This window comes from Bidens hawaiensis, unplaced genomic scaffold (genome assembly GCF_021521415.1).
Source record: "Bidens hawaiensis isolate Kalapana, Puna unplaced genomic scaffold, B.hawaiensis_p1.1 tig00012747_1, whole genome shotgun sequence".
Lineage (NCBI taxonomy): Eukaryota > Viridiplantae > Streptophyta > Magnoliopsida > Asterales > Asteraceae > Bidens > Bidens hawaiensis.
Genome location: NW_027492057.1, coordinates 357,785 through 383,250, shown reverse-complemented (window position 1 = coordinate 383,250; position 25,466 = coordinate 357,785). Strand labels below are relative to the sequence as shown.

Here is a 25,466-nt window from a genome sequence, read left to right as displayed (position 1 = left end):
GTATCCTTCATACTCTTCTTTTTATTTTCTTTAACAATGACTATTGCTTCATCTTTTTCTTCTCCGTCTCCCTCTGAGCCTTCTGAACAAACTTCAAACGACTCCGAGTTGTTGGAAATGGAACCCCAATGCCTCTTAACAAACCCTTCTGCTGAAATCTGCAAACTCACGGATCCAGAGGTCGATGATTTCCGCTTACTGTTTCCTCCGAAAACCCTATTCCGACCTTACAAATCCAGCATCCGCTGCGACATATATTCCAAGGTCTGGGTCTGTTTTCCGGCGACTCCATTTCTGATTGACTACAAATCTCCCTTTCCTTCTTTTACTCAAAGCTTCTTCGATTCCACCGGCATATCCTATATACAGGCTATGCCTATGATTTGGAGGGTCCTTAGCACTATCGATCATAGAAGAGCAAAAGATGGATGTCGGTCTTCCAGAGTTATCACACCTGTACACCCTCACTACCCACGGTCCTGCCCGATTCATCTTCAAATACAAGCCTCGACAACCTCAACTGATACTAAAAGTCACTTTAAACTCTTCCTTGTGGAGAAATCCGTTTTTCTTCGTAAAACGTGACTCAATACCAGGAGGGGTTAATCTCCCTTAAAAGTGGGTTAGAAAGGGTAGGATCCTGGATCCTTGAGAAATAACAGGATCCTTTATGCTTTATCTTTAATTCTGAATCTTCCTTTTTGTTTGCAGTTGACAACTTTGCTTCTTTAGGCAAGTTACCTGGCACAGAAGAAAAAACAAAACGGTTCCTAGCACTGGATCCCGAGATTAGAACCTTTCAAGCCCGTTTTGTTGAAGCTTTTTGTGATATTTCCTCGGGTTCAAGCATGTCAAGTAAGTTAATTATTTTAATATAAATAAGATTAGAATAAGAAAGCTTATCTGTTAACTTTTTACCTTTTCAGGCGCCAAGAAATCCCAGAAGTCAGCCGGCAAGTTCTCCCTAGAAGACATTGACTGCATGATCACCTCCCCTATTGTCAAGAAGGAGGTTTTGAAGGCAGGCACTAGTTCCGAACCCAAGACTACAACAACCAGGGCCAAGTCCGCAACTTCCAAGAGGAAAAGATCCTCTGTTCCTAAGACCCATTATGACATTGTCCTCTCTGTAAGTATCCTATATCCTGAAACTCTGAATTGCTGGATCCAGTATCCTTCTGATTTCGAATATTTTGTTGTGTATAGGCTGTGAATGCTTTCTAGGATCATTATGAAAAGACTATTGGCTAAATGAGTGACAAGCTTTCGGGGTTAGGAAAAGCTGTGGTTTCCAAGGATAAGGCCATGATCCAGCTCTCCAAGGAGAAGAAACAATTGGAGGATCAACTATCCTTAGCCGAAGCCCAACGTCAAGAGGCAATGGAGCAGGCTACAGATGAGGCCAAAGTGTGGGCTGACAGGTCGGTATTCCAGGCGCAGATCAAGATGGCGAAGGAGGCTGGTGATCCCGCTTTTGACAAATCGGCCTGGGATGTGGAGAAGTGGCGGTCTGCTCTTGACGATCTTGGTGGTGAGGACGACGAGGAGATGGCTGAGAACACCGAGGCTGGGACCAGTGGCGTTAAGGAGGCGGTTGAAGATGGCAAGGGAGAAGGTGATGCTGCGGTTGAAGATGCAGCTTAAGTGGGTAATGAAGGATATCAAAGACAAGGCCCGAGCCCACTTTTTTATTTGTGTTGACGTTTTTTCTGAACATTTACTTTTGGTCTGTAATAAACAATAGTAATTAGGGTAAAGGATCCATGATCCTTAAGACAATTTGTGGGGGTGACAAAGGTGGAGGGGTCCTCTGTTTGTGGGGATGAAGCCTTTGTTGCCCCTGTTTTTAATTTTCCTGCACTTATGAATTTTTAGTAACTCTTACTTAACCCGGATGGATGGTCCATCTTTTCGCATGGTGAAGTCCGGGTAAAGAGTTTTGGATAAGTCCTCGTGACTTATTTTAATTAATATAAATCTTTTGACTATTTGCCTGTTGTTTATCTTTACAACTCTGTTTGATATGAATTTAGCATCTTTGATAGTTTTGAAAAATAATTTTAAGCAAAAGACTTTTAGGATAAAAGGTCCTTATGAAAATTGTTTAGGATAGAATATCTTTAAAGAATTAATAGTAGGATAAAATATCCTTAAAATTTGATAAAAGTTTTATAATATTATTTCCTTGAAGGACAAATTTTTAGAATAGAGTATCCTTAAAAAGATAAAATTTTTGATAATAAAACAACTTTAAGAGAATAGCCTTCTAAACCGAAATATCCAAATTTATTGCAACAAATATGATACATAAGTTAATTAACAGAGATCATACCAGAAGGTCTTAACTAGACCTAAGTTACCAGAAGTATTGAACTCTCAATGATCCTTAAAGGAATAGCTTTAAGATCCGGGATCCTTAGATTTTTGATTTTCACAAAGAACTTAGAAAATCTGTTGCAAATAATTCATAATGTTAACTGGGATCAAACCCATTAAGCTAGGGACTAGCCCAAATGATATACTGGGGACAAGCCCGTGCAACTGGGGACAAGCCCGTGTAACTGGGGACAAGCCCAAAACTGGGGACAAGCCCAAATGCGGATGTTAACTGGGGACTCGCCCAAACCGGGATTTAGCCCAAACGTGAGATAACGTGAAAACGTTATAAACCGGTGGTATGGTACGTCTACCATAAATCGTAGGATCCTCCATATAGCCGAAGACAACGAAATTGTCAGCCACTAAGCGTGTATTGGTCCCGCTGCCTCGGACTATACGTTGGATAACGTGCGCTCTAGGCGAGAGTGTAGAAACTCTATTTATAATAAAGGTGAAAACCTTTAAACCGTAGGGGATATGACCATCGGGGGTCATATCCAATCGTGGGCTAGGCCAAGAGAAATAGGATAGTACCTCGAATGTAAAGGAGAGGTGGCCACCCTCTTGGACATTGAACCTCTTTTTGAAATCTGTATTGTTACTTAAAAACTTGGAATGTATAAATTGTTAAGAATATGTTATCTTGGAATAAATAATAAGAATTTGAAAAGGATAAGCAATCAGATAAATATTACCAATTCTGGGATCCTTGATCCGTTAAGGATAAAATATCCTCTAAGGATAATAGATCCTGATCAGAAAAAATATCTCTTGAGGTGGTTGGCATTCCATGCTCTTGGTAACCTGTTGCCTTCCATTGTGAGAAAATGATATGCCCCCTTTCCTACCTCCAACTCAATTTGATAAGGTCCTTCCCATTTAGGTGCTAACTTTCCATCAACCGGATTGGTAGTATTTTGAAAGGCTTTCCTCAAGACTAAATCTCCTTCTTGGAATCTTCTGATCCTTATACTTTTGTTGTATGCTCCAGCAACCCTCTGTTGGTAGGCTGCCATCCTGATCTTGGCTAAGTCTCTGAGTTCTTCTATAGTATCCAAGTCTTCGAGAAGGATTTCTTCATTGGATTCAGGATCACGGATGCTCGTTCTTGCCGTAGGAACCACCATTTCTGTGGGAATTACTGCTTCTGATCCAAACACCAATGAGAAGGGTGTTTGGCCTGTTGCATTTTTAGGCGTAGTCCTGTCTGCCCAAAGAACATAAGGAAGTTCTTCAGCCCATTTTCCCTTCTTGGATCCTAGCTTCTTCTTTAGATTGTTGATGATGATCTTGTTGCTAGACTCTGCTTGACCATTGGCTTGAGGATGAACCGGAGTGGAAGTAATCATTTTGATGGCCCAACTGTCACAAAAGTTAGTGGTTCTATTCCCGATAAACTGGGAAACATTGTCACAAACAATTTCAGCAGGAATACCAAATCTAGTTATAATATTTCATTTAATAAAAGATATTATTTCCCTTTCTCGGACTTGTACAAATGCTTCTGCCTCAATCCATTTGGAGAAGTAGTCAGTCATAGCAAGCATAAAGACCTTTCCACCTGGTGCTTTTGGTAGCTTGCCTACAATATCCATACCCCATTTCATGAAAGGCCATGAGGAGGATATAGGATATAGAGGCTCCGCTGGCTGATGAAGGATGTTCGGGTGTCTTTGACAAGCATCACATTTCCTTGAATACTCCACTGCATCCTTCTTCATTGTTGGCCAGAAGTATCCAGTTCTGAGTATCCTGGAAAATTACGCTCTTCCACCTGTGTGATTGCCGCAATCTCCTTCATGAAAATCCTTGAGTACTTCTTGGATCTCAGGATCCTCAATGCATCTCAAATATGGACCTGCAAGAGATTTTCTATATACCATATCATTTAACAAAATATATTGGGATACCTTGAGTTTGAAGGACTTGGGATTTTCTGTGGCTGGAATTTCTCCAGTCTGAATGTAATTCTTGATAGGATGGATCCATGATCCTTGCTTATAGGAGGATAACGGATCCCAAAGAACCATTTCTTTATCATTCGTTATCTCCCCAACTTCCTGTTCACCTATCGCTGGCGAAAGAATGTGGATTATTGGGATTTTTAAATCCTCAGGAATCTTCAAAGATGAGGCTAAGTTTGCCAAGGCGTCTGCCCCAACGTTTTCTTCCCTTGGTACCTGTGTAATACTAAATATTTCAAAGGATTTCGATAACTCCTTCACAACATCTAAATATTTAATTAATTTCTCACCTTTAACAGCATACGAGCCATTAATGTGGTTAGTTATCAATAAAGAATCTACATAAACTTGAAGATACCTGATCCTCATGCTTTTGGCTAATTGCAAACCTGCGATTAGAGCCTCATACTCTCCTTCATTGTTTGTTGCCTTGAATTCACAGGCTATGGACTAGGGTAATATGTCCCCCTGTGGCAATTTCAGTAGGATCCCTAATCTTGTTCCTCTTACGTTGGATGCTCCATCTGTGAAGAGGATCCAAGGATCCCGAGTCTTTTCTAGTTGTTGGACCTCCAAGTCAGCTTCCTTTTGTAGGTCACTAGTGAAATCAGCCACAAAGTCCGCCAGTGCTTGAGACTTGATTGCTGTTCTCGGCTCTTATTGGATATCGTATGCACTTAATTTTACAGCCCACTTGGCCATCCTACCTGATAACTCTGGTTTTCTAAGAACATTCTTCATAGGATAGTTAGTTCTCAAAATAATAGGGTGAGTTTCAAAATAATGTCTCAATTTAGTAGAAGCCATAATGAGTGCAAGAATCAACTTTTCTAAATAAGAATACCTGGCTTCCGCATCTAGAAGACTTTTACTTACATAGTAAACAGGATGTTGTTCACCTTCATGATCCTTTACCAAGACGGCACTTACTGCATTTCCTGAGACAGCAAGATATAGATATAAGGATTCTCCATCCACGGGCTTCATTAGAGCTGGAGCTGAGGATAGGTAATCCTTTAAGGCTGTAAGTGCAGCTTAATGCTTCTCTGTCCACTCAAACTTCTTATTCTTTCTAAGTATGTCATAGAAGTCTTTGCACTTCTCGGAGGATCTCGAGATGAACCTATTGAAAGCGGCTATCCTTCCTGTGAGCCTTTGGACATCCTTGGCATTTGCAGGAGACTTCAAATTAAGGATGGCTTCGATCTGTTCGGGGCTTGCTTAAATTCCTCATTTAGTTACCATATATCCCAGAAATTTTCCAGCCTTAACACCAAAGTGGCATTTTGACGGATTCAATTTCATGTTATAATGGTCAAGGATATTGAATGCTTCCTCGAGGTCTCTAAGGTGATCCTTAGCTTTCTTTGATTTTACCACCATAACGTCTATGTATACTTCCATAGTCTTGTCCAACTGATCCTTGAACATCATGTTGACCAGTCTTTGGTATGTTTCCCCTGCATTTCTTAGTCCAAACGGCATAGCAGTATAACAGTATATGCCGGTAGGGGTCATAAATGCTGTATCCTCTTGATCAGATGGTTCCATCTGAATTTGTTGAAATCCAGAGGAAGCATCCATAAAGGTAAGCATTTCATGTCCTGCCGTTGCATCCACCATGGAATCTATATGTGGTAATGGGAAAGGATCCTTGGGGCATGCCTTGTTTAAATCGGTAAAATCGACACACACCCTCCACTTTCCATTCTTTTTTGAAACAACGACCACATTAGCTAGCCATCGAGGATACTGAACCTCTCTGATCATACCGGCCTTAAGAAGTTTTTCAACTTCTTCTTGTATGATCTTGTTCCTCTCAGGAGCGAATTTTTCTTCGCTTCTGATGGACGGGTTTAACAGATAAATCAAGGCCGAGTTTATGAGTGATTACCTCTTTTGAAATACCTGTCATATCAGAATGCTTGAAGGCAAAGGTAGATCTTCTTCGCCCAAAGAAGGATATTATTCAAAAAAGGGTGTTACAAGGGTTGGAAGCTATGATCAGCTATTACAATAATGTCTAAGTGTGTGTATAATGCTAATTTCGTAGAGAGCAGAGTGTGTTTGTCCTAGCTGATCAAGCTTCAATTTATACAAAAATAATATAACAAATATCCCTAATTTTAGCCTAGAATCAAGCCTTTCCATAATTAGAACTGTTTCCTTCATTATCCACGCGATTTCTTAACTTGATAGCGAGATTATATGTTAGACCTAGTCATTAGCCGTTATACCTGCCATAAATATCAAGATAACAAAGGAAAATCGTTAATAAATAATAAGTACTGAGGATCATTGATCCTGATAGGATCTGCAACATATTCTAAGGATAATTGATCCATATTATATGCCAGGATAACATATCCACAGTGTCAAATTTCCGTGCACTTACAATTTCCCCCAAAATGGCTGTTGTGATAAGATCACAGCTGTCATTTTGCCTTTGAAATCAAACTTCCTGTAAAACAGATGAGATTTGACAAGCTGGATATAATACTGAAGTTTCCCTGGGAACATCCCTTCCGGCTGTATATCCAACACCATTAAGTTACAATAAGCGTTGATCATTGAACTTAGGATACCTGATGCAAATAACTTATGATATTAACTGGGATTAAACCCAACAAACTGGGGACAAGCCCAAATAAACTGGGGACAAGCCCGTGAACTGGGGATAAGCCCAAAAAACTGGGGACAAGCCCAAACTGGGGACTAGTCCAAAGATACGGATGTTAACTGGGGACTCGCCCAAACCGGGATTTAGCCCAAACGTGAGATAACGTGAAAACGTTATAAATATTAGCTAACATGAAATTGTTAGAAACCTTTGTCTTGAGATAACGTGAAAATGTTATAAACCGGTGGTATGGTAGGTCTACCATAAATAGTAGGATCCTCCATATAGCCGAAAGCAACGAAATTGTCAGCCACTAAGGTGCTGTTTGTTTTTGCAGACATAAACTGTCTGCAAGCTTATTTCATCTGTTTTCATGTCTGCAACTGAAGATGTGGTCTGAAGATCTGCAAGCTGAAAATATAAGACTGTTTGTTTTTATAAGCTGATACTGTCTGCATAACTGTCAAACTTATCTCACAAGATAGAAGTCATTTATTCAAGTTACATCTAGTTTTTAGTCTTTGCTTGCCATGCCGATTTGGTTTTGGTGGGTGGTGGAAGGTGGTGGTGGTGGATGGTGGTAGTGGCGGCGGACGGTGGGTAGTGGCGGTGGATGGTGGTGGTGGACAATGGGTGGTGGTGATGGATGGTTTTGGTTGGCGGTGGACGGTGGTGGTGATGGATGGTGGTGGTGGTGATGGATGGTGGTGGTGATGGATGGTGGGTGGTGGACGGTGGTGGTGATGGATGGTGGTGGTGGTGGCGGACGGTGGTGGTGATGGATGGTGGGTGGTGGACGGTGGTGGTGATGGATGGTGGGTGGTGGACGGTGGTGGTGGCGGTGATGGATGGTGTTGGTGGTGGCGGTGATGGATGGTGGTGGTGGTGGGTGATGGATGGTGGTGGTGGCGGTGATGGATGGTGGTGGTGGTGGCGGACGGTGGTGGTGATGGATGGTGGGTGGTGGACGGTGGTGGTGATGGATGGTGGGTGGTGGACGGTGGTGGTGGCGGTGGATGGTGGTGGACGGTGGCGGCGGGGTACGGGGGTGGTGGTGGCGGCGTACGGTGGGTGGTGGTGTTGGCGGACGGTGGTAGGAGCAGTGGATGAGAGGGTGGCTGCAAAGGGAGAAGAGTAGGGTTTTATTGTGAAGATGTTTTAAGCAAGATTTCCTTGCTTTTCTTTTAAGATGAAAGAAGATAACTTCAGATCTGTTTTAAGAAAAAAAACAAACAGTCTTCAAGGGTAATGTCTGCGCGCCTGCAGACATTAGCTCCCTTGAAGATGTTTGAAGAAAAAACAAACACCCCCTAAGCGTGTACTGGTCCCGCTGCCCCGGACTATACGTTGGATAGCGTGCGCTCCAGGCGAGAGTGTAGAAACTCTAATTTATAAGAAAGGTGAAAACCTTTAAACCTTGGGGGATATGACCATCGGGGGTCATATCCAATCGTGGGCTAGGCCAATGAAAATAGTAAAGTACCTTAAATGTAAATGAGAGGTGGCCAACCTCTTAGACATTGAACCTCTTGTTTTAAATCCACATTGTTATTTAAAACTTGGAAAAAGACAAACGTTAAAAATATATTATCCTTAAATTAATAAGAATATAAAATGAATAAGTGATCGGATAGATATTACCAATTTCAGGATCCCTGATCCTTCTGAGGATACTTGATCATGATTAGAAAAAGTATTTCTTGAGATGAATAGCATTCCATGATCTAGGTAACCTGTTTCATTCCATAGTCAACATGTGATATGCCCCTTTTCAGGCTTCTGATTCAATCAAGTAGGGACCTTCCCACTTAGGCGCTAGCTTTCCATCTGCTGGATTAGTTCTGTTTTGGAAGGCTTTCCTCAAAACTAGATCTCCTTCTTGAAATCTTTGAATCCTGATATTTTTGTTATATGCACAGAAGGATTTCATTGTTGGCTTGAGGATCACGGATGCTTGTTCTGGCAGTAGGAACCACCATCTCCGTAGGGATTACAGCTTCTGAGCCAAACACCAATGAGAAGGGTGTTTGACCTGTTTCATTCTTTGGTGTTGTTCTATCAGCCCAGAGAACATATGATAGCTCTTCGGCCCACTTGCCTTTCTTGGATCCTAGTTTCTTCTTCAAGTTGTTGATAATAATCTTGTTACTTGATTCTGCTTGACCGTTAGCTTGAGGATGAATTGGTGTGGAGGTAATCATCTTAATTCCCCAACTGTCACAAAAGTTAGTGGTTCTTTTCTCGATAAACTGGGAACCATTGTCACAAATAATTTCTGAAGGGATACCAAATCTAGTAATAATATTTCTTTTAATGAAGGATATCACCTCTTTTTCGCGGACTTGAACGAAAGCTTCTGCTTCTATCCACTTTGAAAAGTAATAAGTCATTGCAAGCATGAATACTTTTCCTCCTGGCGCTTTAGGTAGCTTACCCACGATATCCATGCCCCACTTCATGAAAGGCCATGATGAGGATATAGGATACATAGGCTTTGCTGGCTGTTGCAGAATATTTCCATGTCTTTGACATGAATCACACTTCTTTGAGTACTCCATGGCGTCTCTCTTCATGGTAGGCCAGAAGTATTATGTTCTCAGAATTCTTGAGAATAGGGCTTTATCTCCAGTGTGATTACCGCAATCTCCTTCGTGAAAGTCTTTGAGCACCTCTTGAATTTCAGGATCTTCGATACATCTTAAGTATGGACCTGCAAGAGATTTCCTATACAGAATATTGTTTAATAAAATGTATTGTGATACCTTAAGTTTGAAGGACTTAGGTTTCTCTGTGGCTGGAATCTCTCCATTTTGAATGAACTTCTTGATCGGGAGGATCGAAGATCCTTGATTATTTGAGGATAATGGATCCCAAGACACAATCTCTTTGTCAGTTGTTATCTTCCCAACTTCTTGTTCTCCTATTGCTGGTGAGAGTATATGGATGATTGGGATCTTCGTATCTTCTGGAATCTTCGATGATGAGGCTAAATTTGCTAAGGAATCTGCCTCAGCATTCTCTTCTCTTGGTACCTGTATAATACTAAAATAATTGAAGGACTTTGATAGTACCTTCACAACATCTAGATATTTGATTAGTTTCTCGCCTTTAATAGCATATGAGCCATTAAAGTGGTTTGCCATCAATAAAGAATCTACATATACTTGAAGATACCTGATCCTAATATGTTTAGCTAATTGAAAACCTGCGATCAGAGCTTCGTATTTCGCTTCATTATTGGTGGCTTGGAATGCACACGCAATGGACTGGGGTATTATGTCCCCCCTGTGGCGATTTTAGTAGGACACCCAATCCTGTTCCTCTTACTTTGGATGCTCCATCAGTAAAGAGGATCCAAGGATCCTTGGTTTCTTCCACTTGTTGAACCTCCAAATCAGCCTCATCTTGTATGTCACTACTGAAATCAGCCACAAAGTCTGCAAGTGCTTGTGACTTAATGGCTGTTCTGGGCTCATACTGAATATCATATGCACTCAATTTCACAGCCCATTTAGCCATCCTTTCTGACAATTTTGGTTTTCTAAGCACATTCTTAACAGGATAATTAGTTCTTAAAATAATAGTATGTGTTTCAAAATAGTGTCTCAACTTGGTTGAGGCCATAATCAAAGCAAGAATTAATTTTTGAAGGTGAGAATACCTGACCTCTGCATCTAATAGGCTTTTACTTACATAATATACTGGGTGCTGTTTTCCTTCATGATCCTTGGCCAGAACAGCACTGATTGCATTACCTGACACAGCTAAGTACAGGGACAACTGCTCACCATCTATTGGCTTCATCAAAGCAGGCGCTGAGGATAGATAATCCTTAAGAGCCTTTAGTGCATCTTCATGCCTTTGAGTCCATTCAAACTTTTTATTTTTCCTCAAGATATCATAGAAATCTTTGCACTTCTCAGAGGATCTAGAAATGAATCTGTTGAGAGCAGCTATTCTTCCCGTCAGTATTTGGAAATCTTTGGCATTTGAAGGAGACTTCAATTTGATGATGGCTTCTATCTGCTCGGGGCTTGCTTCTATCCCTCTTTTGGTCACCATATATCCTAGAAACTTTCCATCCTTAACACCGAAATGGCATTTTGACGGATTCAGTTTCATGTTATATTGGTCGAGGATATTAAATGCTTCTTCAAGATCTTTGAGGTGATCCTCAGCTTTCTTTGACTTAACCACCGTATCATCTATGTAGACCTCCATAGTCTTGCCTAACTGATCCTTGAACATCATATTGACCAATCTTTGATATGTTGCCCCTGCATTTCTTAGTCAGAACGGCATAGCAATATAACAATATATGCCGGTAGGAGTCATGAATGCTGTATCCTCTTGATCAGATGGTTCCATCTGAATTTGTTGAAATCCAGAGGAAGCATCCACAAAGGTAAGCATCTCATGCCCTGCCGTTGCATCCACCATGGAGTCTATAGGTGGTAATGGGAAAGGATCCTTGGGGCATGCCTTGTTTAAATCAGTAAAATCGACACACACCATCCACTTTCCATTCTTTTTAGAAACAACAACCACATTAGCCAACCATCGAGGATAGTTAACCTCTCTGATCATACCGGCCTTAAGAAGTTTTTCAACTTCCTCTTGTATGATCGCGTTCCTCTCAGGAGCGAATTTCCTTCGCTTTTGATGGACGGGTTTAATAGAATAATCAAGGCCCAACTTATGAGTAATTACCTCCTTATAAATACCTGTCATGTCTGAATGTCTGAAGGCAAACGTAGATTTTCGCCGCTTTAGGAAGGATACTATATCCTCCTCAATCTCGTCAGGGATACAGGATCCTAAGAACACCTTCATGTCTGGATCTTCAGGATCTAAAGATATTTCTGTTACATCTCGCTCCCGAGCTTCCAGCACGTTCCTAGGATGTTGCTGTAATTGCTATGCTACCGTTTGTTTAGCTGTCGGCTTTATTGATGATGAATAATAATTCTTGGCTTCCACTTGGTCACCATATTTCCTTACTACTCCCCAAGGAGTTGGTAGGTTGATGCATTGATGGTAAGTAGAGGATACAGCCTTCATTCCATGTATCTAAGACCTGCCAAGAATAACGTTGCAACAAGAAAGACTGTCAATAACACAAAACTTTTGGTAAGAGTTTAACCCTTCGATGTATATTGGGAGTTTGATGTCCCCCAATGTTTTCTTAGTTTCACCACTGAAACCCACTAGCATAGACGTTCTCGGGATGATTTCTGAGTCCGGGATGTTCATTTTCTGTAGTACGTCATGTTGGATGATGTTGACCGAGCTTCCACCATCGACTAGGATCCCGCGCACATAATGGTTAGCAATAAATAAAGTTACAATCAAACCGTCGTGGTGAGGATCCTGGATGCTCGTCTTATCTTCTTCATCAAAGAAGATTCTTTTGTCAGTCATCAAAGTAGTGGATATGACTGGTCGGTCTCCGTTCTCCAACTTTGTTTTTTTAGCGTGTCTTTTTTCTAAGGAGAAACAAGTACCGCATATATCTGAGCCACCGGAGATGAAGTTGATTACTTGTGCGTCTGGTGAGGGCGGAGTTTCTTTCTGTGGTACATCTTCAGGATCCTGGATCCTAGACTTTTTTCTTCCCAAGAGCTCTTTGAAATGACCCTTGCTCAGGAGGTATCCAATTTCCCTCCTTAAACCAATACAACCTTCTGTCTGATGGCCAAAGTCTTCATGGAATGCGCACCACTTGGACTTGTCTTTGAAGGGTGTTGTTTTCTCATTTTTTCGAGGCCACCTTGCTTTCTCTCCAAGATCCTTCATGGCACAAATCAAACCATGGGTATCAACAGAGAAGCAATACTCGGAAATACTTGGGTAGTCCTTATCATCTTCTCCTTCTTCAACTACCCGAACATTTTGATTGTTGAATTTGGAATACGGATTTGATTCGTTGTTCCTGAATGAGGGTCCTTGTTTCTGGTTAGGTGACTCTTGTTTCGTTGGAGCTCCTAACCGCTCTTGGATCTTCTTGTCATCTTCTAGTCTTATAAATCTGAGTGCCCTGTTTCTGACTTCATCTAAAGTCCTGCATGGAGTCATCACAAGATCGTCATAAAATGGGGAGCCCCTTTGAAGTCCCATCTTGAATGCTTCAACAGCCGTAGCCATATCAAGACTAGGGATCTCTAGGGCCTCCCTGCCAAACCTTGTAACAAAATCCCTAAGGGATTCATTATAAGGTTGGACAACTCTATACAAATCTCTAGTTAACTTCTCAAATTTCCTACTACAAGAAAATTGGTTGTTGAACAAGTTAACTAAATGCGAAAAAGAAGTAACAAAATAGGGAGGAAGACTTAGCAACCATTTAAGTGCAGATCCTGTTAGTGTGGATCCGAAACCCTTGAATAGAAATGCTTCCTTGAGTCTTTCAGGAATTGGATTGATCTCCATCCTCTCCCTATATTGAGCCACGTGCTCTTCGGGATCAGTTTTTCCATCATACACCTTCATGTTGGGGGTCTGAAATCGTTTTGGGACTTCAGCATCACAAATAGGTGGAGCAAATCTGGACAACTTGTGGCTTCCTTCTGGTATTTCAGGGACTGGACGGACCACTCCTGGCACGCTGGATATCATATCCTTAAGCTTCTGAAGTTCCTTAGCCATAGTTTGGTTGATGCCTGTATCCTGCATAGAGCCAAGGTTAGTGTCTAAGGATATATGATTATACATGTTACCTCTCGGTTGATTGAACGTTGGTATCCCAGAAGTGTATCCAAGATAAGAAGCATCTGCTATGGTAGCTGGTCCACCAGAGGCAATGGTTTGCATGGGGATGATGTCTCCTTCATGAACCTCCAAAGACCTCTGATGTTGAAGTCCTGAGGATCCTTGATTCTGGAAGAAGGATCCTTGAAGTTGGGAGTTGAAGGATCCTTGGTGATAAATCCCAGAGGATCCTGGCTGAAGGAACGAGGATCCTTGAGTTTGCTGACCCATGGATCCTTGTTGAAGGATAGATGATCCTTGTTGAGGGAACGAGGATCCTTGAGTTTGCTGACCTATGGACCCTTGTTGAAGGATAGATGATCCTTGCCGGAAAATCGAGGATCCCTGAGCGTGCTGACCCATAGATCCTGGTTGAAGGATAGATGATCCTTGTTGGAAGATGGAGGATCCTTGAGTCTGTTGAGCCACAGATCCTGGAGTAGTGAAATCCAGGATCCTTGGCATTAAAGGAGTCTGATCCTCCAGTGGCCTCTTATTCTTCTTGAGATCTTCAATTTCACGTAGGATCTTCTGGTTGGTTTTGTTCTGCTGCTCCATGTACGCCTTAACCTGTGAAAACATAGTAGAAACATCATTGTTAGAGTTAACCACCGAAGTGGCAGTAGTGTTCTTTGAGCCCTGGAAGACTGGAATTTGTGTCTTGTTTCCAGCAGCAGCAGCCCGTGATGCTCCCGTGATTGGAGGAGGCATCGGCGGCAAAGTCTTTGATGAGAGAGAAACCGAAGATGGAATGGTTGATGAAGCAGAGGTTGATTGAGAGGCCATTGATAGTAATATGGGTAAGAAAGGTTGAATACTGATAAGGTATTCTCTGGATTATAGCACCAATTGCCCCACGGTGGGCGCCAAATTGTTTTGGATAAAAATCTGCTAAGGATAATGTATCCAAATTCGTTTAGTGAGGATTAATGCTATGGTGATGAAAACAAGTATGTATCTATTGCAAACACAAACACACGGATTTGTTACGGGGAAAAGCCCTTGATCTAGTTCGGATCGCCGGCACAAAAACCCCGTGTGATGACAAATCGTCTATCACCACTTTTATTAATCAAAAAAGGGTGTTACAAAGGTTGGAAACTATGATCAGCGATTACAATGATGTCTAAGTGTGTGTATAATGCTAATTTCGTAGAGAGCAGAGTGTGTTTGTCCTAGCTGATCAAGCTTCAATTTATACAAAAATAATATAACAAATATCCCTAATTTTAGCCTAGAATCAAGCCTTTCCAGAATTAGAGCTGTTTCCTTCATTATCCACGCGTTTTCTTAACTTGATAGCGAGATTATAGGTTAGACCTGGTCATTAGCCGTTATACCTGCCATAAATATAAAGATAACAAAGGAAAATCGTTAATAAATAATAAGTACTGAGGATCATTGATCCTGATAGGATTTGCAACATATTCTAAGGATAATTGATCCATATTATATGCCAGGATAACATATCCACAGTGTCAAATTTACGTGCAGTAACAATAGTCTGCTTGGCTGTTGTCTTCATTGATGATGAATAATAGTTCTTGGCCTCTGCTTGGTCACCCACTATTTTTACAATTCCCCAAGGAGTAGGTAGCTTGATGCATTGGTGATAAGTTGAGGCTACTGCTTTCATTCCATGGAGCCAAGGCCTACCTAAAATAACATTGCAACAGGAAAATTTTTTGTATGAATTTAACCCTTCGATATAAATTGGGAGGTTGATGTCCCCCAATGTCTTACTGGTTTCACCACTGAAACCGACTAGCACCGATGTTCTAGGAATAATCTCTGAATCCAGGATGTTCAACTTCTTGAGGACATCATGTTGGATAATATTGACCGAGCTGCCACCGTCCACTAGGATCCTGCGTACATAATGGTTAGAGATAAATAAAGTAATAATCAGACCGTCATGATGAGTATCCTGAATGTTCAGCTTGTCTTCCTCATCGAAGAAGATTCTCTTGTCTGTTGTTAAGGTGGTTGACACTATTGGTTGATCTCCGTTATCCATCTTTATCTCTATGGCAAGTCTTTTTGCTGCAAAGAAAGAAGTTCCACATATGTCTGAACCTCCAGAGATGAAATTGACCGTTTGCACATCCAGCTTGTCCGGATGAGGATCCTGGATCCTTGAATTGAAAAAGATTCTCTTATCAGTCACTCGAGTAGTGGGGATGAGCGGTCTTCTCTCATTGTCCAACTCGAATTCTTCTACGGGATTTTCTTCTATAGCACAAGAATCTTGAAATAATTCGTAGTCTCTGGAGACAAAGTTGATCACATGAGCATCTAGTGGTGGAGGCGTTGCTTTCTGTGGAAGGTCTTCAGAATCTTGGATCTTGGATCTTTTCCTTCCCAAGAGTTCTTTAAAGTGACCCTTACTCAGGAGGTATCCAATTTCCCTCCTTAAGCCAATGCACTCGTCTGTCGTGTGGCCAAAATCTTCGTGGAAGGCGCACCACTTAGACTTGTCCTTGAAGCCGACAGTCTTCTCATTCTTTCGGGGCCATCTTCCTTTTTCTCCCAGATCCTTCATGGAACAGATCAAGCCATGAGTGTCCATAGAGAAATAATAGTTGGAGATTCAAGGATAGTCTTCATCGTCATCTCCTTCTTCAACTGCTCGTACGTTCTGATTGTTGAACTTGGTGTATGGCTTCGAATTGTTGTTCCTGTTCCAGGATCCTTTATTCTTTTCGGGGGTTTCTTGTTTTGTTTGTCCCCCAAGACGATCATGGATCCTTCTGTCTTCATCCAATCGGATGTACTTTAATGCTCTGTTTCTGACTACGTCTAATGTCCTGCACGGAGTCATCACTAAATCATCATAAAAGGGGGAGATCTTTTGAATTCCCATCTTGAATGCTTCAACAGCAGTAGTCATGTCAAGATTTGGGATTTCTAGAGCTTCCTTGCCGAACCTGGTAACGAAATCCCTAAGGGATTCATCACTAGGTTGGATAACACGATATAAATCACTGGTTAACCTCTCAAATTTCCGACTACATGAAAATTGAGTGTTAAATAAGTTAACTAAGTGAGAGAAAGAAGTAATTGAAAAGGGAGGAAGACTTAGCAGCCATTTTAGTGCGGCTCCTGTTAGTGTGGATCCAAATTACTTTGCAAAGTCAAGCCTCCTTGAGCCTTTCAGGAATAGGACTAATTTCCATCCTTTCCCTATATTGGGCAACGTGTTCCTCAGGATCGGTGCTCCCATCATAAGTCTTCATGTTAGGAGTTTGGAACCGCTTCGGGATTTCAGCATCACAGATAGGTGGAACGAATATTGATAACTTGTGACTTCCCTCCGGTATCTTAGGAATCGGACGTATCACCCCAAGAACACTGGATATCATGTCCTTGAGTTTTTGCAACTCCTTGGCCATTGCCTGGTTGATACCTGCATCCTGCATCGAACCACAGTTAGTGTCTAAGGATATAGGATCATACCAGTTACCTCTCTGTTGGGGGAAGTTTGGTATCCCGGAAGAGTATCTGGGATAAGAGGAGTCAGCAATCGGAGTGGGTCCTCCAGAAGCTATGATCTGCATGGGGATTATGTCTTCATCATGGACTTCGGAAGACCGTTGATGGTGGGATCCAAAGGATCCTTGATCATGAAAGAAGGATCCTTGATAAGGAATCCCGGAGGATCCTGGCGGAAGCATCCCTGATCCCCTTTGTAACATCGAGGAACTCTGCATTGGTTGACCCATCGACCCATGGTTGAAGCTAGATGGTCCTTGCTGGAAATCCGAGTATCCTTGGATCTGATGACCCATGGATTCTTGTTGAAGGATGGATGATCCTTGCTGAAAGACTGAGGATCCTTGAGTCTGAGGACCCATGGATCCTTGTTGAAGGATGGATGATCCTTGCTGAAAGGCTGAGGATCCCTGAGTCTGAGGACCCATGGATCCTTGTTGAAGGATGGATGATCCTTGTGGAAACTGATCCAAGGATCCTGGACTTGTGAAATCCAGTATCCTAGGCATCAGAGGGGTGAGATCCTCTGCTGGCCTCTTAGATTTCTTGATGTCTTCGATCTCACGCAGGATCCTCTGGTTGGTCTTGTTCTGTTGCTCCATATATGCCTTAACCTGCGAAAACATAGATGAAACATCATTGTTAGAGTTAACCACCAACGCAGTAGCAGCGGTTTTTGAGCTCTGGAAGACTGGTAGTTGTGTCTTGCTTCCAGAAGCAGCAGCCTTTGGTGCTCCCGTGATTGGCGGAGGCATCGGCGGCAAGGTCCTTGATGAGAGAGAAACCGAAGATGGCATTGTTGATGAAGCCGAGGTTGATTGAGAGGCCATTGATAGTAATATGGGTATGAAAAAATCAAAAATTGATAGGATTAGAATGGATTATAGCACCAATTGCCCCACAGTGGGTGCCAAATTGTTTTGGACAAAAATCTGCTAAGGATAATGTATCCAAATCTGTTAAGTGAGGTATAGTGCTAACACGGAAATGATGTGTGTAATCGTAATCTTGGTCAACAAATGATTTGATCACGAGGGAAAAAACCTTTAATTACGATAATCTTACTTCGGTCAAAACTTAACAATGCAGTCTTTGATCAAATGACTTCGGTCAAGGATTAACAAGATAACCTTTGGTCGAATCACTTCGGTCAAGAATCAACGAGGTAACCTTTGGTCGGATAGTACGTGATTATAGTAATCTCCGGCACAAAAAACCCCCAGACGGAGAAAACTATCACCGTCGACTATATTGATAATAAAATGTGGTTACAAGTATTGTGTAGTTGATGATTAAGATTACAAAGTAAACTAGTGATTAGAAAGAGTTAATTGCTTCTTCTCTAGTGTGTGTGATAATACATGTGTCTTCTCTACTCGATCATAACTCGGTTATATAAGAAAATACAAATAACAATATTCCTTAATAGAAGTCTTCCACTAGCCACTCCCATGACTTTGACCACGTGCCAATAGCCGTTCAGTAGCGAGATAAGTGGAAGAACGAGTCTTGGAGCTGTTATTGATTTTTAACATCAATCTTCAGATGAATTCGGCCATTAACAGCTATATTGAATAAGGATCCTGGATCCATACTCCAGCTAGGGAATGACCCATGAGGATAGTTGATGCCAGCACGTCTTTAATTTGTCATACCTGTCTAATACATCACCATACTAAATGCAATCATTAGTAAAGAAATAATACCGAGGATCTTTGATCCTTTATAACCTGATACATATCTCAAGGATAACTTATCCATAAGATAGTTAAGGATTAAGGATCCTCAGCATAAAATCCATGCCCTAACAGATCCGACGAGATTTTTTAACCAATAGTTTTTTGACACGTGTAAAGATTTTTGAAAATCCGACCACATTTTTGTAAACATTAAGGGACCCGTCTATATTTCTCACTAAATCTTCTTCTAAAAAACAGTCTTGCCCGACGGTTTAATAATGTTTCCTGCCATTTTGGGAGCAATTGTTAGGGCATGGATTTTATGCTGAGGATCCTTAATCCTTAACTATCTTTTGGATAAGTTATCCTTGAGATATGTATCAGGTTATAAAGGATCAAAGATCCTCGGTATTATTTGTTTACTAATGATTGCATTTAGTATGGTGATGTGTTAGACATGTATGACAAATTAAAGACGTGCTGGCATCAACTATCCTCATGGGTCATTCCCTAGCTGGAGTCTGGATCTAGGATCCTTATTCAATATAGTTGTTAATGGACGAATTCATCTGAAGATTGATGTTTAAATATCAATAACAGCTCCAAGACTCGTTCTTCCGCTTATCTCGCTACTGAAAGGCTATTGGCACGTGGTCAAACTCATAGGAGTGGCTAGTGGAAGACTTCCGGATTATTAGGGAATATTGTTATTTGTATTTTCTTATATAACCGAGTTATGATCGAGTAGAGAAGACACATGTATTATCACACACACTAGAGCAGAAGCAATTAACTCTCTCTAATCACTAGTTTACTTTGTAATCTCGATCATCAACTCCACAATACTTGTAACCACCTTTTATTATCAATATAGTCGACGATGATAGTTTTCACCGTCCGGGGGTTTTTTATGCCGGAAATTACTATAATCACGTACTATCCGACCAAAGGTTACCTCGTTGATCCTTGAACGAAGTGATTCGACCAAAGATTACCTTGTTAATCCTTGACCGAAGTCATTTGATCAAAGATTGCCTTGTTAAGTTTTGACCAAAGTAAGATTATCGTAATTAAGGGCTTTTTCCCTCATGATCAAATCATTGTGTTCACCAAGATTACGATTACACACTCATCATTGCCGTGTTAGCACTATATCTCACTTAACAAATTTGGATACATTATCCTTAGCAGATTTTTGTCCAAAACAGGATCTTTTCCCAATGTGTCGCCTCGGTCCAAATAGTAAATTATTAGTGAACTTGCTCATTAAGGTTAATTTAAGGACACGTATCAAATTTTAATTGGTTCTACAAACTACTCGTGTGTTATCATAATATACTCGTTACGACTAGTTTATAATACCTATTTTTAGAATTTCTTACAAATGACACCTAAAACTTGAAATTTAATTTGTAAATGTTTATTTTAAGAGTTTTTCCCGTTTAAAAAATAGTGGGGAATTAACATGCGATCAGGGGGAGGATAGAGAAAATTTCGATTATTTCTCATTTGACCCCACTTGAACACATAACATTCAATTCTAGCTTTTTAAGAAAATAAAACTTTCTCACATAAAAAAAAAACATTTAATAACTTAATTAAAACAAAATATTTTATAAGTAATTTGATTGAAATAATTTATAACTTTGTCCCTATCTTCTAACGCTATATCTATAATATATATAAACGAAAACATAAGAATCCTACGTGTCGCGATGTGGTCGCTCCCCCTTTTTTTGCAATCACCAGATTTGCTTGATTTTTAAATGGAGGTTCTCATGCATTGACCCGAACTCATGGGTATGGGTCTTACCAAACCCAGATATTCCTTAAACGGGTTATAACATCTCATTAAATAAAAAATTATTCTCACCAAATTATTAATGTAAAAATCTTATAAAATATGATATACTAAAAATTAATATCTTATTTATTTTAATAAATATATATATATATATATATATATATATTATTTAAATTAAAAAAACCAATTTTATAGTAAAAAAATAAACGAGTCTTGGGTCTCATTAAACCATAAGTATATTATTAACCTTCATAAATATTATTTATAATTAAAGAAACCAATTTTATAGTAAAAAAATAAACGGGTCTTGGGTCTCATCAAAACTATATAGCTTTTAAACCGAGTTATAACATTTCATTTATTTTTGAAACAATTTATCATCAAACCATAAGTATATTATTAACTTTCGTATAATAAAAAATATAAATTCAAAAAGTAAATAAAAATTATAATAAATAATATAAAACAACCCCGTAATACGGGGATACAAACTAGTATACTTATAAATAGAATAGATAGAAAGAATATCGTCTTGTAACCTAAAGCTGTTTAGTCCTTCCAACACGTCGAAACTAGTGGAAACAAGAAGACTTTGAAAGTCTATATTCTACAAAAGAACATATACTATTTAATAAAAGGGTGACCACATAACCATTTATTATTTAAGTTATAATTTATTATTTCAACTTAAAATGTATTTCCATCACATTAAATGGACCCCCCCAGCCGCTTGGTTGGAAACTTGTAACTACTTTTAGCTACGAGTAAACGCTTAGAAACCAGTTTTAGGTTTGCACGCTGTCGGACGTTAAAGTCAAGTTAACTTTGTCTCTAGCTAACAACGACCACAATAAATCCCACACAAATAGAACATGCAAGATCTGCTATTCATCGGTTCGAACTTAAACCAATGAAGTTACCACGTATTTATCTTTTAATCATCTTCCTTTCAATAACAACCGCGACGACTGAGTTAATCTCTAGTTATGCCAAGCCCGAATGTGATGAGAAGTGTGGGAATTTAACAATTCCATATCCTTTTGGAATGGGTCCCAACTGTTTTCTTAACAAATGGTATGCGGTTGAATGCAAGTCCTCCAAACCTTATTTATCTGCTCTACGAAACATGCCATTGTTGGCTGTAGACTTGAATGAACAGACGGTTATTGTCAATATCCCAATAACCACGGATTGTCAAGCCCCGATTTGGAATAGCACTCAAATCCTAAATCTTGGTCTTGACAGCCCGTTCCTGTTTTCGAAAATTCACAACAAATTTGTCGTTGAAGGATGTGGTAATGCCACGATATCCAGCCGTGGAAATATTCTCACCGGGTGTAACGCGATGTGTTCTCAGCCGTATGTTCGTTTGAGGAGAAATAAATGTGATTCTGGGAACAATTGTTGCCAGGAAGAGGTTCCATATTATCTGGCGGATTACAGTGTGAATATGACAACCACAACCAATGAATCGTGTCTTTCGGCCTTTGTGGTGGCGGATAATTCATATGTTGAGTGCTTAGTTCCTGGCCAAACTTTTGTTGGGGGCAGTTCTTCTATTCCAACAGTAATTCGGTGGATGCTACGAGAAAATGATTTTAGCAAAGCGAATTGTGATTATAATTTCAGCCAACTTCAGTTAGAGATGGATGTTCACACTGTAGTGACAAGTGGGAAGTGTAGCTGCCAGAATGAATTTCATGAAGGAAACCCATATCTATCTGGAGGATGCAAAGGTATTCTGTTTACCTTCCTTTGTGAACATAAATTCTTAAGCTTGTTATTTACTCGCACGGCTGCTAATAGCGTCGTGTTTGTGGTTTGACAGGTTGAATCAATCTACCCCTTAAACTATAGAGTTGACACGAACTTGATCAGTTAGCTAAACGTATAATTATGCAGACCTAGTCTACAACAATTTTATGTTATTTTTCTAGCTAATATATTCAAATACTCTTATCATCTACTTAAAACTATTTTCCTACAAAAAAAAATCTGCTGATAATCTTTTTTCCTCTTCTGTACATTTTTAGGAAACAATACCAACATTATACAATAATTGTACTTACAATGATATAAGAAACATAAATATGAAATCTAGTGATTACATTGAAACGGAAAGGAAACGGGCAACAAGCTGCGCCACTAACCTTTTTTGAATTGCAAAACTCAATTTTTTTAAAATTTACATTGCTGCCCTTGAAGTCATAACGTTACTTACAATTAATAATTGCATTTACATTCTATGTAATATTTACGTATTTTATAATGTGAACGTACTATGACATAATTTGGTGTTTATGGTAATTCACTCTTATTTATTTTGTGAGCATTTAGTTACCGAAGAATGTCAAAGGTGTATGGACACGTCTGGCTCGTGTGTAGACAAAGTATCTTATGGCGGTCGGCGGACCTTCGTGTGTGAACCTAACTCGGGCCATGGTGGAAGCGAATTATCATCAAACCGGGCTATTTTTCTAGGTACACCAGATCTTTTTGCATATGTTTTCGGTTTAGTATCTAGGTGAAACCATTTGATTAGTGCACAAATTGATCGGTTTATTTGTTGAAGAATCCAACTTGTTCAAAGATCAAAGTAAAATTGTTAGCAAATTAAGAATGTTATTTTTTTTCATTAAACGATGCTTTCTTTCCATTAGTTTCAAAATCCTCATACAATTGTGTTGGAATAAATCCCAGTCACTAAGTTACTTGTCATTTATGTAAATATGTAATAGTTAAATTTTTGTTTCATTATTTTCATGTGGACTTTCAATGGCTTTTCAACAACATATATAATATAAGCTTGATAAACTCAATGTAGCCAACTTTTCATTTCACTTTAGCGAACATATATGGTTAGGTTTTGGCAAAAGTATTATTGTCTACTCCTTATCTATTTTAGCCTACTTTTCGTTTTGTTCTTGTTACTCTATAAAGATACATGTTTTGCATGATTTGTATTAACTTTCGGCATTGCATCCTATATATAGGTCTTGGCGTAAGTATGCTGGTCCTTTTAATAACAGCCCTAGGCATTGCGTTTTACAAAGTAATACAAAGGGCCAAGGATAAAGGGCGGAAAAATATATTTTTTGAACGTAATGGGGGCCTACTTCTGAAACAACTTGAAGCACGTAATGAGAACCTAGCTGGTAAAACCAAACTCTTCACGTCTAAAGAGCTGGAAAAGGCTACACACTACTTTAACGAGACTATGATTATTGGCAGAGGAGGTCAAGGTACGGTGTACAAAGGTACGTTGCATGATGAAAGGATTGTAGCGGTCAAGAAGTCAAAGGAAATTGACCAAAGTCGACTATCAGAATTCATTAATGAGGTGGTAATTCTTTCACAAATAAATCATAGGAATATAGTCAAACTATTAGGATGTTGCTTAGAAAATGATGTTCCTATACTAGTTTCGGAATTCATCCCAAACGGGACGTTGTATGAGCATATTCATCATGAGAACACAAATGTTTTCATTTCATTGAATAGACGAATACAAATTGCGGTGGATGTAGCAGGAGCAGTGTCTTATTTGCATTCAGCTGTGTCAATGCCAATATACCATAGGGACATCAAATCCACCAACATACTTTTGGATGAAGAATATAGAGCTAAAATATCCGATTTTGGAATCTCAAGGTTCATCTCCAATGATGCAAGTCACCTAACTACCTTACTGCAAGGGACAATGGGATATTTTGATCCAGAGTATTTTCAATCTAGTCAGTTCACTGAAAAAAGTGATGTCTATAGTTTTGGAGTTGTTTTGGTTGAGTTGCTAACAGGAGAAAAACCATTTTGCTTAAGTAGGCTTGGTGAAAACAAGAGCTTGGCTGCACACTTCATGGTGAGTTATAAAGAGGGTCAAGTTTTGTCTATTCTCGATGCAAATATGTTGAGGGAGGATGATAGGGATGTGTTGATGGAATTAGCTAACCTAGCAATGCGATGCTTAAATTGTTGTGGAAAAAATAGACCAACGATGAAAGAGGTAGCTTTAGAGTTAGAAAGAATTAACATGTCATGCATGTTATAACAAATGGTTAGATATGATTTTCAGAAATGATAAAGAAAAAGAGTTACTAATGTTAACATATGGGGTGTCAACATCAACATCAAGAAACATGGCGTAGTTAGCTAATTTTTGAATTGATATTATCATGTACTAAACATGACATGTTATGATAAAGATAGTCTGATTCAGTCTATGTCATGTGTAATATAATTTATTTATATATTTACAATTTCAACTGAAATTGTGCATCAGTGGTTGTACAGCCTGCAGTATAAGTTGTATAGCATAGCACGTGTAGATCACCGCTTTCAACCCATGTGTCTCTGGCTCCAGTTGCTTTCTCACCTTCAACCCACTCCCTGATCTCTCTCTATCTCTATGTTGCTGACTCCAACACCATGTTTGCTTTCTCTCTCTCTCTATATAGATTGTTGCCGACGGTTTCCGGGCAGTCTCTGGCTATGACTGACAGCGGCTTTCAATCAGTGGTTTGTGTTGCGTTCTGTCTGACAATCAGTGTGTTCTCTATTTGTTAATTTGATCGTTCAAAATCCTCCCTTTAGCATCGGTAGTCACTAATTACTCATCCTTCTTAATTATTATGTTTATATTGTTTTTCGGTCAAATCAATTACATTATTTAACAACAACGTTTTAATGTGTTCTTGCTCTTAAATATAGTTAGAATTGTATACCAAACTTGGATTCTGGTATACAGTTAGTTGCTTTCATAAACATAGTTAGGTAACTCATCA

The 25,466-nt window shown here is 39.7% G+C and overlaps 1 pseudogene; it reads left to right on the top strand.

Moving 5' to 3' along the window:
• Window positions 1-21,447: 21,447 nt before the first annotated feature.
• On the top strand, window positions 21,448-24,830 carry LOC143542079 (wall-associated receptor kinase-like 2 pseudogene; annotated as a pseudogene).
• The last annotated feature ends 636 nt before the right edge of the window (window positions 24,831-25,466 follow it).